Genomic DNA, 17,607 nt, shown 5'->3' with positions numbered 1-17,607 from the left:
TTTTTCTTAAACTGCATTCCTTAAACTTGACTGATTCAGGCTGCTAGTCCAGATTAGTTTTATTTAATCACAGTGGAAAGAACACAGAGTTTGGAGCCAGAGAGGCCTGGTTTGAATTCCAGTGCTACCACTTTTTAGCTACTTGTCCTTGAACAAATAGCTTAATCCTCATGAGTTTTGACATTATCCAAACCGAGACACTTCTGAAAACAAAGAGGAGTGTTGTTAATAATTACTCTGGAAAGACAAGCATGATTACGGACTGGCCTGGGCAAACCAGACAGTTGGTTACACTATGACTCATCTTTTAAATTTCTGGTTGTTGGCTTATCTAGGTTAATGATGGAGTTTAGTTTCAATTTTTCTATCATTGCCTTCAACTATAAAGAATTGAATCTCCTATCCAAGTCCCATGATGTCATCTTGAATCTGCCACATTCAGTTGTAAGGATATTCATATTAAGGTTATTAAGTCACATGTTCATGTCTAGAAAAGTCCTAAAGTCAAGTTCAAAACGTATGTAATTCAAAACTTTTCCTTTCCCTGATATCAGGCCTGACTTGTGGTCTTGGGAACCAGCAGAAGGAAAAGGTGTATTGTATTCCATTTCTCTTCGTTTTTTTTTTTTTAAATCATTTATATTTTTCAATTACAGTTAACACACATTATTATGTTAGTTTCATGTCTATATCCCAGTGATTATATGTTACATAACATACTAAACAATCATCACAATGAATCTGGCACCCACGTGACACTATACATAGTCATTAGAATATTGTTGACTATATTCCCTATGCTGTACTTTACATCCCCATGACTATCTTGTAACAACCAATTTGTATTTTTTAATCCCTTCATCTTTTCCACCCATCCCCCCAAACCCCCTCCCACTGGGCAACCATTAACATTTTCTCTGTATCTAGGAGTCTGTTTCTGCTCTGTTTGTTGTTTATTTTGTCTTTTGGATTCAATTGTTGATAGAAATGTATTTATTGCCATTTGACATTTTATTATTTGTATTTTTTTATCTTTATTTTCTTCTTAAAGAAGACCCTTTGACATTTCTTTCTTTTTTTTAATCCTCACCCAAGGATATGTTTTTATTGATTTTTAGAGAGAGAGGAAGGGAGAAAGAGAACGAGAGCAAGAAAGAAAGAGAGGGAGAGAGAGAGGGAGAGGGAGAGAGGGAGAGAGAGAGAGACATCCACAAGGGAAAGAAACATCGATTGGTTGCCTCCAGTACACACCCCGACAAGTGATCAAACATGCAGCCCATGTGTGTGCCCTGACCGGGAATTGAGCCTGTAAACTTTATGGTGTACAGGATGACATTACAACCAGCTGAGCCACCGACCAGGGCCCTTCAACATTTCTTGTAATACTAGTTTGGTAGTAATGGACTCCTTTAGCTTTGTCTCCTCTGGAAAGCTCTTGATCTGTCTTTTGATTTTTAAATGATAGCTTTGCTGGGTAGAGTAATCCTGGGTGTATTGTAGGTCCTTGCTTTTCACCACTTTGAATATTTCTTGCCCCTCTCTTCTGTCCTGCAAAGTTTCTGTTAAGAAATTAGCTGACAGTCTTATGGGAGCTCTCTTATAGGTAACTAACTGCTTTTCTCTTGCTGCTTTTAAGATTCCCTGTTTGTCTTTAACCTTTTGTATTCTAATTATGATGTGTCTTGGTGTGGGCCTCTTTGGGTTCATCTTCTTTAGGATTCTATGTGTTTCCTGGACTTGTATGTCTATTTCCTTCACAAGGTTAGGAAAGTTTTCTGTCATTATTTTTTTAAATGGGCTTTCCATTTCTTGCTCTTTCTCTTCTTCCCCGTACCCTATGGTGTGAATGTCAGTATGCTTGAAGTTGTCCCAGAGGCTCCTTACACTACTCTCATTTTTTTCTGAACTCTCTCTCTCTTTTTTTGCTGTTCTTTTTTAAAAACCTTTTTAAATTAATTAATTAATTATTGTTACAGATGTTTCTCCTTTTCCCCCCATTGACAACCTTGTCCCGATCCTGCCCACCCCCCCAGCATTATTGTCTACATCCACTGGTTATGCATATATGCATATAAGTGCTTTGGTTTATCTCCTCTCTCCCCCCACACCCCTTCTCTGAGGTTTGTAAGTCTGAACTCTATTTCTATGTCTCTGGGTCTATTTTGTTCATCCTCTTATTTTGTTCATTATATTCCACAAATAAATGAGATCATGTGATACTTGTCTTTCTCTGATTGGCTTATTTTGCTTAGCATAATACTCTCCAGGTCCCTCCATATTGTCTCAAAGGATAAGAGATCTTTCTTTCTTATAGCTGCATAGTATTCCATTGTGTATATGTACCACAGTTTTTTATCTACTCATCTATTGATGGACACTTGGGCTGTTTCCAGGTCTTAGCCATTGTAAATAATGCTGCATATATTCTTTCTGATTGGTGTTTCAGGCTTCTTAGGATATATTTCTAGAACTGGGATCATTGGGTCAAATGACAGTTCCATTTTTAATTTTTTAAGGGAACACCATATTGTTTTCCACAGTGGCTGCACCAGTCTGCGTTCCCACCACTAGTGTACTAGAGTCCCCTTTTCTTCACATCCTTGCCAGCACTTGCTGTTTGCTGATTTGTTGATAGCTGCCATTCTGACAGGTGTGAGGTGATACCTCATAGTCATTTTAAATTGCATCTCTCTGATGACTAGTGACATTGAGCATTTTTTCATATATCTCTTGGCCATTTGTATGACCTGTTTAGAAAGGTATCTATTTAGGTCTTCTGCCCATTTTTTTTTGACAATTGCTTAGTTTTTATTTTATATTCATAAACTTAACTCTGCAATCCAGCTAGACTTGGAAAGAATAAAGAAAATATGGAATTCAATGAACTGTGGCAAGAGCATAAATATCATAGACATTCCAAGCAGATGGGGGTGAAGGGGTGGCTCTCCTGAGCTACAGAAGGAATGGTCTGGTAGTTAAGATAAAACACAAGTCAAATTTATGAGAGTTGTCCACAGCCAGCAATGGTGACTTTTTTGCTGGTCTTGCCATTCCTGGACCCAAAGCTCTCCATGGTTGTTACAACATCCATGCTGTCTTTCACCTGGCTGAAGACCATGTGCTTGCCATCCAACCACTCAGTCTTGGCAGTGCAGATGGAAAACTGGGAACCATTTGTGTTGGGTCCAGCATTTGCCATGGACAGGATGCCAGGACCCGTGTGCTTCAGGATGAAATTCTCATCATCAAATTTCTCCCCATAGATGGATGGACTTGCCGCTTGTGCCACTATGGCGTGTGAAGTCACCACCCTGGCACATAAATCCTGGAATAATTCTGCGAAAGGAGGAACATTTATAATCAAATCTTTTCTCCCCAGTGCTCAGAACACGAAAGTTTTGCGCTGTTCTTGGAAATTTGTCCAAAAACAGCTCGAAGATGATGCGGCCCAAGGGATCACCATCGACGGCAATGTCAAAATACATGATGGGCTTCACCATGACTAGGCTCGAGCGGTTCCGGTATAATGGTGTCTGCAAGGCCCTGCCCATTTTTTAATTGAATTCTTTGTCTTGCTTTTGTTGAGTTGTATGAGTACTCTGTATATTTTGGAAAGTAACCCCTTATCTGATCTGTCATTGGTAATTATGCTCTCCCATATAGTGGGCTCCCTTTCCATTTTATTGCTTGTTTCTTTTGCTGTGCAGAAGCTTTTTAGTTTGATGTAGTCCCATGTATTAATTTTTTCCTTTGTTTCTCTCACTTTATGGGTTGTATCAGTGAAAATCTATTGCATGTGATGTCTGAAATTTTGTTGTCTACATTTTCTTCTAGGATTTTTATAGATTCACGTGTCACATTTAAGTCTTTTATCCATTTTGAATTTATTCTTGAGTATGGTGTAAGTTAGTGATCTAGTTTCGTTTTTTTGCATGTAGCTGTCTAGTATTTCCAACACCATTTATTAAAGAGGCTGTCTTTACCTCATTGCATGCTCTTGCCACCTTTGTCAAATATTAATTGAGCATAATGTCTGGGGTCAATTTCTGGGTTCTCTGTTCTGTTTCATTGATCTATATGTCTGTTCTTGTGGCAGTACCAGGCTATTTTGATTACAGTAGCTTTGTAGTATAATCTGATATCCGGTATTATGATCCCACCTACTTTGTTCTTTCTTCTTTTTCAAGGTTTCTGTGGCTATTTGGGGTCTTTTTGGTTCCACATAAACTTTTGAAGTGTTTGTTCTAGTTCTGTGAAATATGTCATTGATATTTTAATGGGGATTGCATTGAATCTATAGATTGTTTTGGGTAGTATGGACATTTTAATGATGTTAATTCTTCCAATTCATGAACAAGGTATATGCTTTCACTTTTAAAATATCTTCTTCTATTTCTTTTTTTAATGTCCTGTAGTTTTCTGTGAAGAGGTCCTTTACTTCTTGGTTAAGTTTATTCCTAGGTATCTTAATTTTTTTGCTGCAATGTTACATGGAATTGTTTTTTTAGTTTCTCTTTCTGTGAGTGCATCATTGGTGTATAAGAATGCTGTTTATTTCTTGATGTTAATTTTGTATCCTGCTAATTTGACAAATTTGTTTATTAAGCCTAGTAGGTTTCTGATGGAGTCTTTAGGGTTTTCTATGTACAATATCATGTCATCTTCAAAAAATGACAGTTTCACTTCTTCCTTTCCAATTTGAACCCCTTTTATTTTTCCTTCTTGTCTAATTGCTGTGGCTAAGACTTCCAGTACTATGTTAAATAGGAGCAAAGAAAGTGGGTATCCCTGTCTTGTTTCTGTTCTTAAGGGAAGTGTTTTTAGTTTTGACCATTGAGTATAATTTTTTTTTTTTTAATTTTATTTTTGTTACAGATGTTTCTCGTTTTTTACTCCATTGACACCCTCCTCCCCATCCCCCCCGCCTCATCCCCGGCTTTGTTGTCCATGTCCATTGGTTATGTGTACATGCATATAAGTTCTATGGTTTAACTCTTCCCTCCCCCCAGCACCCCCTTTTCTGTGGGTTGTCAGTCTGTACCCTATTTCCATGTTTCTGGGTCTACCCTATTTCTCAGACTGTTATGTTCATTATATTCCACAAATAAGTGAGATCATGTGGTATTTGTCTTCTTCTGCTTAGCTTGTTTCACTTAGGATAATACTTTCCAGGTCCCTCCACATTGTCTCAAAGGATAAGAGATCTTTCTTTCTTACAGCTGCATAGTACTCCATTGTGTATATGTACCACAGCTTTTTTATCCATTCGTCTACTGATGGACACTTGGGCTGTTTCTAGATCTTAGCCATTGTAAATAGTGCTGCTATGAACATGGGGGTACATATATTCTTTCTGATTGGTGTTTCAGGCTTCTTAGGGTATATTCCTAAAAGTGGGATCACTGGGTCAAATGGAAGTTTAATTTTTAATTTTTTGAGGTAACACCTTATTGTTTTCCATAGTGGGCAGAGGAGCTGAATGGACACCTCTCCAAACAGGACATACAAATAGCCAAGGGACATATGAAGAAATGCTCAACATCACTAATCATCAGAGAGATGCAAATTAAAACAACAATGAGGTATCACCTCACACCTGTCAGAATGGCCGCCATCAACAAATCATCAAACAACAATTGTTGGCGAGGGTGTGGAGAAAACGGGACTGTGGTACACTGCTGGTAGGAATGCAGACTGGTGCAGCCATTGAGTATAATGTTGGCTGTAGGTTTTTTATCTATGGCCTTTATTATGCTGAGATATGATCCCTCTATTCCTACATTGCTCAGCATTTTTATCAGAAATGCGTGCCGGATTTTGTCAAATGCTTTTTCAGCATCTATTGATATAATCATATAGTTTTTATCTTTTATTTTGTTTATGTGGTGTATCACATTTACTGATTTGCGAATATTGTACCAGCCTTGCACCCCTGGGATGAATCCTACTTGGTCATGGTGAATAATTTTTTTAATGTATTGCTGGATCCAATTTGTTATTATTTTTTCAGGATTTTGGCATCTATGTTCATCAGGGATATTGGCCTGTATTTTTCTTTCTTTGTAGTGTCTTTATCTACACACTACAGAATTATGGTGGACTCATAAAATGAGTTTGGAAGTGTTTCTTCTTCTTGGATTTTTTGGAATATTTTGAGGAAAATGGATGCTCTTCTTTGAATGTTCTGTAAAACTCCCCCGTGAAGCCGTTTGGGCCTGGGCTTTTGTTTGCTGGGAGTTTCTTGATTAAGTTTTCAATTTCCTTAGTTGTTATTGGTCTGTTCAAGTTTTCTATCTCTTCCAGGTTCAGTTTTGGGAGACTGTGTATTTCTAAAAATTTGTCCATTTTGCCTAGATTGTCCAATTTGTTGGCATATAATTGTTCATAGTATTTGTTAATGATCCTTTGTATTTCTGTGGTGTCAGTTATTACTTCTCCTCTTTCTTTTCTGATTTTGTATATTTGGGTCCTCTCTCTTTTTTTCTTGGTGAGTCTGGCTAAGGGTTCATCACTCTTGTTTATTTTTTCAAAGAACCAACTCTTTGTTTCATTGATCTTTTGAATTGTATTTTTAGTTTCTATGTCATTTAGTTCTGCTCTGACTTTTACTATTTCTTTCCTTCTACTTGATTTAGGTTTTTCTTTTTGTTTACTTTCTAGTTCTTTAAGTTGTGGGGTTATATAGTCAATTAGGATTTTTTTTTTTTGTTTGTTTGTTTCTTGAAGTAGGCCTGTACTGCTATGAACTTCCCTCTCAGACTGCTTTTGCTGTGTCCCTTAGATTTTGTGTAGTTGTGTGTTCAGTTTTATTGGTTTCCAGGAAGTTTTCAATTTCTTCCTTGATTTCCTTGGTAACCCATTCATTGTTTAATAACATGATATTTAGCCTTCATGTGTTTGAATGTTTGGAGTGTTTTTATTGTAATTGATTTCTATTTTTATGCCATTGTGATCTGAGAAGATGCTTGATATGATGTCAATCTTCTTGAACTTGTAGAGACTTAGTTTGTGTTCTAACATGTCTTCTATCTTTGAGAATGTTCCATGTGCACTTGAGAAGAATGTGAATTCTGCATTTTGGGGGTGTACTTCTCTGTAGATATCTATTAAATCCATTTGATCTAGTGCATCATTTAGAGTCTCTGTTTCCCTGTTAATTTTTTGTCTAGAGGATCTATCAAGTAATGTCAGCAAGGTGTTGAAGTCCCCTGCTATGATTGCATTGCTGTCTATTTCTCCTATGAAGTCCTCCAGAAGTTTTTAAATGTATTTTGGTGTTCTTATATTGGTTGCATATATATTTACCAAGGTGATATCCTCCTGATGGACAGATTCTTTTAGAATTATGTAATGACCTTCTTTTTCTCTAGTTATGGCCCTCATTTTGAAGTCTACTTTATCAGATATGAGTATTGCTGCCCCAGCTTTTTTTCCTTTTTATCTGCGTTGAAGATTATTTTTCATCCCTTCACTTTCAACCTATGTGAGACTTTTGTTGTGAAGCAGGTCTCTTGTAAACAACATACATATGAGTCATGCTTTCTTATTCACTCAGCTACTCTTTCGAGCAGAACATTTAATCCATTTACATTTAAGGTTATTATTAATATGTACTTGTTTATTGCCACTTTTGTTTATTATGATTATGTTTCTCTTTCTATTTCTTCTGCTTATTACAGTAGTCCTTTTAACATTTCTCTGAGTACTGGTTTGGTGTTAATATATTCCCTTAGCCTTTTGTTTTTTTGTATTTTTGTTTGGAAAACTCTTTATTTCACCTTCTATTTTGAATGATAGCCTTGCTAGATAGAGTAGTCTTGAATTCAGATCCTTGTTTTTCATTACCTTGATTACATCATGCCATTCCCTTCTGGCCTGTAGTGTTTCTGTTGAGAAGTCAGCTGATAGACTTAGGGAGGTTCCTTTGTAGGTAACCTGTTGCTCATCTCTTATTGCATTTAGGATTCTCTCTTCGTCTTTAATTTTTGGTATTTTAATTATTATGTGTCTTGGTGTGGGCTTCTTTGGGTTCTTCTTACTTGGGGTTCTTTGTGTTTCTTGAGCTTGTATGCCTTTTTCTTTCACCAAATTAGGGATGTTTTCTGTCACTATTTCTTCAAATATATTCTCTAACCCTTGCTCATTTTCTTCTTCTCCTGGAACTCCTATAATGCAGATGTTGTTATGTTCCCACAGTTCTCTTAAACTGTCTTCCTGTTTTTTAATTTTTTTTTTCTTTCTGGTTCTCTGATTGGGTGATTTTTTTATACCCTTTCTTCTAATTCACTGATCCGATCCTTGGCTTCCTCTACTCTGCTGGTTATTCCTTCCAATGTGTTCTTTATTTCTGTTATGTCATTCTTCATTTCCAATTGGTTGGTTTTCCATATTTCTATGTCTCTATTCATGCTGTTGAACTTCCTCATAATCATTACTCTGAATTTTGCTTCTGATATCTTGCTTAATTCCATTCATTTATCATGTCTCTTGTAGAATTCTCTTGTTCTTTCATTATGGACTTGTTTCTTTGTTTCACCATTTTGGCTATCTCAGTGAGTTTTGGAGCCTGCCAAAATTTCCCTGTGGGTGTTGGTGTTCCACTGATTATGGCTTCCTCCACTAGATTTGGATGAGTGGGGGAGAACCCACTTTAAGCACCACTGTCAAGTCTTAGTTTCCTGGGTTGATTTGCACACCAAGCAAATGTTCAGTAATCCTCTAGTCTTTGCTGTCAGGCTATTATTCTCAGTAACTTGATGAGCTTTGGGTTGTAGCCCTCAGCTGAATGAAAAACCCCTCAAGTGTACAGGGTAAGAGAATTTCCAGAGGATGCAGCAATTGCTTGCTGGCAGTCTCTAGCTGTTAATGAGCCTCAATTTGCATTTCTATGGCCTGGCCTGGTGCTGTTAATTTCCTGAGGGAGGAGCTGTTGCTTTTCCCAGTGGCTCTTGGAAGGGGATCTTTGAATAATATGGCTACTGTCCTATGAGGGAGTGATTCAGCATAAAATTCCTGGTGTCCTCCTTTCCAGCTCTCTCTTGAGCCTGGAGCCTGGGACTCTCTTCACACAGTTCCAGTCCAGTCCACCTTCTCTCTGCCAGAGCCCAAGGTGAGTGGATGTAGGTGATTTAGTGCTCTGGACCTTCAGGGAACTGACTGCTCACAGCTAAAATGGTCCTCAGCTGCTGTCTGTGGGTTCCCAGCCCACCCTCTTGTACCTCTGCACTTCCCACCAGGCTCATTTTGTTGTCCTCTTTCTGTCCCTGGTTATAAGGGTTCTCTCCAGCTGGTTTTCAGTTGGTTCCCCCTGATGATTTGTCTTTATTTTAGTTGTAATTCCAGTTTGGTCCTGGGAGATGGTTTGTGTAGCTTCCATTCACTCCACTGCCATTTTCCCCTCCACAGCAAATATATATTAAGCTTGAAGTTTGAGTTTAGGTGGAGCAGTATTTTCCTTTTATGACAAGTCACTTCTCTGGCAATCTCAACATTCTGGAGAATAGTCTTTTTAAAACGCTACAAAATTGGTTCCGAATCCTTGCAGAACAGCTAAGAGGGTCCAGCAGGATGCCATTCTTATGAGTGTCCATGGTTGGGGAGCCTTGAGAAACAACTGGGCAAGCAGGGAGCATCAGGAGGCTGCATTTTTTTGTTTTGTTTTTTTTTTTCAGAGAGAGAGGAACAGAGAGGGAGAGAGAGATAGAAACATCGATGAGAGAGAACATCGATTGGCCGCCTCCTGCATGCCCCCCACTGGGGATCGGGCCCACAACCTGGGCATGTGCCCTGACTGGGAATCAAACTAGTGACCTCTTGGTGCATGAGTTGATGCTCAACCACTGAGCCACACTGGCCAGGCAGGAGGCTGCATTTTTTTTTCTTGCTGTTCCTATTGGGTATTTTTTTTACTTCCTTATATTCCAAATTGCTGATTTGGTTCTCAGCTGCATCTATTTTTCTGTCGATTCCCTGTAAATTATTCTTTATTTCTGATGAGTCCTTTTTTATGCTTTTGAAGTTTTCACTAAGTTCCTTGAGCATCCTTATAATCAGTGTTTTGAAGTCTGCTTCTAGGAGATTGCTTGTCTTCATTTTGTTTAGTTCTTTTTTTGCAGTTTTGTTCTGTTCTTTCATTTGGGACATGTTTCTTTGTCTCCTCATTTTAGCAGCCTCCCTCTATTTGTTTCTATGTATTAGGTAGAGCTGCTACATATACCAGGCTTGGTAGAGTGGTCTAATGTAGTAGATGTTCTATAGGGTCCAGTGGTACAGCCTCCCTGATCACCCAAGCTGGGAACTTGAGGTGTTCCCCCTCTGTGGACTGTGTGCCCCCTCCTCTTGTAGTTTAGCCTTGATTGCTGTTGGCATATCAACAGGAAGAAGTTTCCCGAAGCCAATCAGTTGCAAGGACTGGCTGTGACTACCAAACACCCAAACACCAACCTCTAACTACTGTGGAGGATCAGCTGTGTAGGGGCCCACCCCACAGAGCAGGAAGTACTTCAGCAGGGCTCTGGTGCCTGCCGAGTCTTCCCTTTGAATGTGTCGTTTGAGGAGGTGGTTGGGTGGTGATGCTTCAGGTGATCTGAAGCTGTCTCAGGTGCCCTGGCTCTGAGGCATCCCAGGCCAGGTCAGCTACCACCTGTGCTCTGCCTGGCCCCACCTGGCATGGCTGCAGAGGGTGAGGCCAGTCTGTGAAGCAAGGCTGGCTGCTGCTAGTTCCAGGCCAGCCTGGGGCCACGTAGCAAGAGGTACAAAGCATGCTGAGGCCAAATGCTGCTTCTTTGAGAGATTTTAGGAAAATCTGAACCATGAGTCAAGAAAGGCCATTCACGTGGAAAAGCCACAGGAAATAGCTTGGGTGGGCATGAAAATTGGGTGGGGTGGGGCCATAGAGAATCATCAGGGTGGAGCAAACAGTATGAGCCAGGTTGATGGAGTCTCAGATATGGTGCCTGCCTGCTGGCTCTGTGGTGGGGAGGGCTTATCAAAGGAACAGTGGCCTATGCCAGCACTTCTGTCTTGGAGAAAGCTGTTCCCCAGCTCTCATCCTGATGCTGGACAATTCAGTTCCTCCCCGTATGTCTCTGGTGCCTTTCGAGCTGCTGCCCCAGTGCTGGGGCTCAGAGGGAGTGAGTCCGAGTAAGTCTGTGCTTGAGCCCTTTGAAAGGAGCACCTGGGACTCCAGCATTGGTATGTCTCACCCAGCTACAGTCTCAGTTGGTTTTAACAGCCAGAAGTTATGAGGACTTCTCTTCTTGGCACTGGAACTCTGGGCTGGGGGGCCTGGTGTGGGGCTGGGACCCCTTGCCCCTCAAGGGGGACCTCTGCAGCTGAAGTATCCCTCCTAATTTTTATTTTCCACACATGGATGTGGGTCCAGCCTATTCTGCATCTCTGCTTCTCCTCTCAGTCTTAATGCATCTTCTTCTTTAATTCCCTATTCAGCCAGATTTCAGGCAGTTCTGAATGATGGTTGTTTTATAGTTTAGTTGTAATTTTGATGTGGTTGTGGGAGTGAGACACACTTTCTTTTTCTTTTTTTGGTACGTGCTCCTAGCAGAAACCGAACCCAGGACTCTCTGGTCCGCAGGCCGAGGCTCCAACCACTGAGCAAAACTGGCCAGGGCAGACACACTATCATTATAAGAACACAAAATTGCTAAAAGTAAAAATAAAGAAAAAAGATAGCCTGTGCAAAAAATAATCAAAAGAAAGTTAATGTAGCTATTCTAAAATCAGACAAAAATAGATCATAAAGCAAAAAACATTAATAGAGATAAAGGGATTTATTAATGATACTCAATGACAAAGGTGTGTAGCACAAAGATATCACATTCACAATACATATAGGTATTATATACCAATCTTGTACCCCTACTCCTATGTCACCATCCTTCTGTGTATCAAAGACATGTAACCAAGTCCAATTATGTTTTCCTGTCTGAGTGCCTGCAATGGATTAAATGTCTGTGTCCTCCTAAAATTTATATGTTGAAATCCAACTCCTCAATGGGATGGTATTAGTAGGTGGGGCCTTTGGGAGGAATTAGGTCATGAGAGTGGAGTCCTCACAAATAGGATTAACGCCCTTATGAAAGAGACACCAAAGAGCCCGCTTGCCTTCTTTCCACCATGTGAGGATGCCATGAGAAGATGGCAGTTTGCAGTCTGGAAAGTAGCCCTCACCAGAACCGGCCACACTAGCACCTGATCTCAGACTTCTAGTCTCCAGAGATGTGAGAAGTAAATTTCCGGTGTTTATGAGCCAAGCTGTCCGTCGTACTTTGTTATAGCAGCCTGTGTTGACTAAGAGAGCCTACCTTTCTTCTCGCTTTAGCCCTTTTTCTTCTTGCACGAGGCTCTTGTTAAACTTTGACAAGTTCTATCGGGGTCCAAGGTATAGTGTCTGCATTCCTACCCTTGTTTCTAGCTCTCTGGAGCCTGACTTCCTTTCTCTTCTATCTCTGCTCCAACAAGGCTTTTCTGATACACATAGCCCATAGACTTTTTGAGCAAGATGTTGGCCTGGTATACACTCCTCTCCTCCTAGATTAAGATCTGCCTAGCTGAGCTTGCACGGTTCACCTGCTCTGTGCCAAGACTGCTGCTCCACCCAGGGGATTGGTCTTATTAGTTTCCAGTTTTCTTGCATGTGACCTAGCCAATCTCAGATAAAAAAATTTTGTACAAGTTGTAAATATCGTTTTCAGAAAAAAAAAATACTAAGTAGAAAATATGTTTCTCTTTTGCTGATGATGAGAGATTTTATCATCTTATCTCAGAGAGCATACTGTTTTCATTGGAAACTATGACTTGCTAAGTTATCTTGAGGTAGGAAGATACAGACAAGCCTAGGCTTCAGCTAGTTCCAAGGCTTCTGAGAAAGGTGAGAAAATAATATGCAATAGCACCTTGAAAGTATTTTCTCTGTGAGGGACAGAGAGTCAAAAAGGAAAAGGGAAGAATATGAATCAATCATTATAATAGCATCATATGTGTCATAAGCCATGGAACACTTCTACAAACCTCAAGTCATTAAAAAGCAATGAACATTACAAATGCATGGGATACTTGATTCCTTGTGGACATTACTAAAGTCACTGAGGTGTGCTTTGGGGATTATGTGGAAGCTAAACAGGGACAGGATGCTTAAATGGAGTGGCTAGAGACACGGGTGACATGGATATTTAGATTCTATAGAAGTTTCAGAGATTTCTGGACTTCCCCCAAATAGGGAACTAGTTAGTGTCCAAGGACACTCCATCTAGGACACTGGGGAAGAGGAGACACCTCGATGAAATCTGTGCATTCAGTAAATTTCATGTCCCACTCTGTCATATGCAGCTCTTATTTCTAAAGCTGTCAGACGAGTTTTTTTTTATTTTCCTTTATTGATTTGAGAGAGAGAGGGAGAGAGATAGAAACATTGGTGAGAGAGAATATCGATTGGCCGCCTCCTGCATGTCCTCCAATTGGGATTGGACCCACAACCTGGACATGTGTCCTGCTGGGAATTCAACCAGCGACCTCTTGGTACACAGGTCGATGCTCAACCACTGAGCCACACTGGCCAGACCAGAAGAGTTTTATATCTACTTTATGCTCCCAGATACTGGCCTGTGACTTCGCAGGAGTCCCCAAACTGGTAGAAGTACCCAGTTTGGGTTAAAGGGGGAAGCTCCCACTCATAGCCTCCTTTTACACTTACTGGTTAACCAAAGGCCCCATGACTACTGCCCCGCAACCTTCTGTCTTATAGTTGGGATTTTATTCCAAGGGCCAGCTCTTTCCCCACACGTGCTGTCTCTGGACAGTGCCTCTGTTGAGGGCCTTACTGCTGCGGAAACGGGTCAGGAGCTGAGAGGGTCAGTGTTAGAGACTTCCTAGGGCTTCAGGGAGTCGGCAGTCTGCCCATCCTACTGCTTAGCCCTGGCGGGGCATATTATCTTGTAAGTGCACGATGTTCAGATGTGACTTGTGAGTCCTTGCTATATCTCCTCATATGCCATTTCTCCTCTCTGGGCATTAGTTTCCCTAAGTTTAAGATGAACAGAGAGGTTTTTTTGGACTGGTTTTGTGATGCTAGGACTAAGACCAGGTCATTAGAAGGGAAAATTAACACTACCATCTATCCTATTTTATTTATTTTTAAAATTAATTATTTTTGTTTCAGATGTTTCTCCTTTTTCCCCCCAGACACCCTCCTCCTTATCCCACCCTACCACCAAGCCTTGTTGTCTATGTCCATTGGTTACGCATACATGCATGTAAATTCTTTGGTTTATCTCACCCCCGCCCCCAGCCCCCCATCCTCAGAAGTTCGTCAGTCTGAACCGTATTCCTTTATATGTCTCTGGGTCTATTTTGTTCATCAGCTTTTTTTGTTCATTATAGTCCACAAATAAGTAAGAGCGTGTGGTATTTGTCTTTCTCTGATTGGCCTATTTCATTTATTTTTAAATTTTCCTGCTTGATTTCTTTAGTTCTAATTTTTGCCTTGGCTCTACCTGGAACTCTGTTTTCTTTGGAATAGGGTCTCTGCTTGGTTATAATTTGATGTGACAGAGACAGTACTTCTGATCCTAAACTATTGCCTCTGCCAATTTTCCTAGAAGTTGGCCTCTGGCTGCTTATACTGCATATCATTAGCTACCAGACTTCTAATCTTTGCAATTTAGGACCTGGTAGCCTTTTGGAGAATTGCTCCTGAATTCTGCCCTCTTGCCACCAACAATAGTGACCATGATCTGTTACCACGCCTTCTGAGGACCAAGCAGGTCCAAGTGGCCTGTTTGAACTCTCTGTCTAGATGCCCTTCCTTTGTTCCGTGCCTGCTGTATTCAAAGACCAGGAATTTATATCAATTAACAGCTTCTTCTGCTTCCACTGGGATTCCTCCATTCTTTTCCTATGAATTCAGGCTTCAACAGATGCCCTTAAGTTTATTTAAAAAGTGTGAGACTCTGACTGGCTGCTGATGACTAGACCCCAGACATTCTGGGTGAATCTGGGAAGGAAAGAAACTGTCTGGGATGGAGGGGATCTTTGGAATATCATATTGTACAAAGGCAGGAATATTGCCATCTGTTTGACACAGCCCATTGCCATGTTCTTTCCAAAGCTCTCACGTAGCCTGCTTCAGGGACCATCACCATTGTGAGGTAGGTTGGTGAGCTATTTTCTTTTTTACCATATTGGCAATAAGTAAACGAGGGTTTGGAAAGTGCAAGAAATTCACTCAAAATAATGCAAACCTATCTATGCTTGAGAGAAGCAAAGTTGTTTAACTGAAATGAAAAGTCCTATGAAGACACAGTCTTCTTTTCATTTTGGCCGCTCTCCATCCCTTCCAGCCCTTTGTTTCCTGTCAGGATCTCCGGAAACCAGGCGTAGCCTGGGCCAGAGAAAACAGGATCCAAGGCAGGGCCAGGACAGAGACCTGAACTGAAGGAGTCAAACAGCGTATCTAAAGAGTGGAAGGGCAGTGCAAGGGAAGCTAGATGCTTTGGTCAATTATTCTTTCTACTTTCCTTTTGGCGAGTAGAGAATAATCCAGGAAGAACCTGGATTCTCTCTTGGCTCTCTGTTTATATCCTCTTTCCAGTCCAAGCTCCTATGTGGCAAAAAAAGTTTCTGCCATGCTTCTGTGTGTGTGTGTGTGTGTGAATTGCATTTATTTTAAATTTTTATTTTTCAATTACAGTTTGTATTCAACATTCTTTTATATTAGTTTCAGGTATACAGCATAACTTTTAGACAGTCATCGACTTTACAAAGTGGTCCCCTTGATATTTCAGGTAGCGGGCATCTCTACCCTTGTTAAAACTCCCCATCTGCAATCCCATGTTTCATGATATTTCAGCCAGAAAAAACCTTACTTAAGGTAACACACACAATTCCACATGTACTGTATCTGCAGACAGTCTGTGGAAACTAACTCCTGCCCTTCCGATTTACGAGTTTTCTGCCATCACAATGACACCTACTAGGGAAGGAAATGTGTCGGGGGCACAGGGAGAGAATGCTGTTTCTCAACCTTTTCTCTCTTTTTCTCCTTGAAGATTCAGGAACAAGAACTCCCCTGGGGTAATGGAGTGGATGAAGTAGTAACAAGACTAAAAAGTCTATTGTCTGACGTGCCCGAGAGTCAATTGTTTTGACAGATATTTAGTATCTTATAAGATATAATTGCAAGAGGAACAACCTGTCATTTTCAGAAATCTTTTGCCTAGTGAATGATCTGTGCCTCCCTGTTTGTACAGAACTACCAGTTTGACTGCTATCGAGGCTATGATAATCACGTTTTTCTGGGTGATTGGCGAGCAGGACCATGATCCTTAAGTTTCTCTTGTCCCAGATAAATGCAAGTGACTTGTCAAAGTCATATTTACATTCATCATATTCACACTGAATTGACTCAGCACTGTTGGTTTCAGAAACATGAGACTTAGCTCCATGTAATACATACAGGAATGCTCTGAGAACAGAATTCATATTTCTCTTTGATAAAAACCTTGCCCCAGGGTGTGCAGCAAACAACAAAAGCAGACAGGATTAAAATGTAGGCCAGTGTGCCTGTCTCTTACTTCACATTTTTTTTTTTTATCTTTATTGTTGAATGTATTACAAATGTTCCTCATTTTTCTCCCATTGACCCCCTCCTCCCCACTCCTGCCTTTTCCCACACTGTTGTCTGTGTCCATTGGTTATGCATATAAGTTTTTTGGTTTATCCCCCCCCCCCAACCTCCTTCCCTTTGAGGTTTGTAAGTCGAGCAACCAATTTGTACTTCTTAATTCCTTCACCTTTTTCACCCATTCCCCCAATCCCCCTCCCATCTGGCAACCAACAAAATGTTCTCTGTATCTGTGAGAATGTTTCTGTCTGCCTGTTCATTTTGTTTGCAGATTCAGTTGTCGATAGATATGTATTCATTGCCATTTTGTTTGTTCATATATTTTATCTTTTTCTTCAAAATGACCCTTCATCACTTCATATAGTAACGGTTTGGTGGTGACGAACTCCTTTAACTTTTTCTTGTCTGGGAAACTCTTTATATGGCCATCGATTCTAAGTGACAGCTTTGCAGGATAGAGTAACCTTGGTTGTAGGTTCTTGCTTTTCATCACTCTGAATATTTCTTGCCACTCACTTCTGGCCTGCAAAGTTTCTTTTGAGAAATCAGCTGACAGTCTATGGGGACTCCCTTGTAGGTAACTAGCTGCGTTTCTCTTGCTGCTTTTAAGATTCTCTCTTTGTCTTGAACCTTTTGCATTTTGATGATGATGTGACTTGGTGTGGGCCTCTTGGGGTTCATCTTGTTTGGGACTCTCTGTGCTTCCTGGACTTGTATGTCTGTGACGTGCTCCCTGCAACAAAGTTGGGTTGGGTCAAGGCAAGGAACAGGGTTAGAGCACCATTCTCAAGAATTTAGAAGGGACCATGACAGAAGCAATGCCCACACATGAGATACCAGGCAGGTACACATACAAAAACAGACCAATTTCCAGTGAAGGGCTGCTCCCATAAACCAGTTCTAGGGGAGGTTTGTGAAGCCAGTTGAGTTCTGACCTCAGAGAACTGGATTGGGTGAGGCCCAGTAGA

The 17,607-nt window shown here is 40.6% G+C and overlaps 1 pseudogene; it reads right to left on the bottom strand.

The window, feature by feature from the left end:
- Window positions 1-2,947: 2,947 nt before the first annotated feature.
- LOC118626717 lies at window positions 2,948-3,500 on the bottom strand (annotated as a pseudogene).
- Between the last annotated feature and the right edge of the window lie 14,107 nt (window positions 3,501-17,607).

The sequence above is a fragment of the Molossus molossus genome, unplaced genomic scaffold (assembly GCF_014108415.1).
Source record: "Molossus molossus isolate mMolMol1 unplaced genomic scaffold, mMolMol1.p scaffold_m16_p_12, whole genome shotgun sequence".
In the NCBI taxonomy this organism is placed as follows: domain Eukaryota; kingdom Metazoa; phylum Chordata; class Mammalia; order Chiroptera; family Molossidae; genus Molossus; species Molossus molossus.
This window is presented reverse-complemented; position numbering and strand designations above follow the sequence as displayed.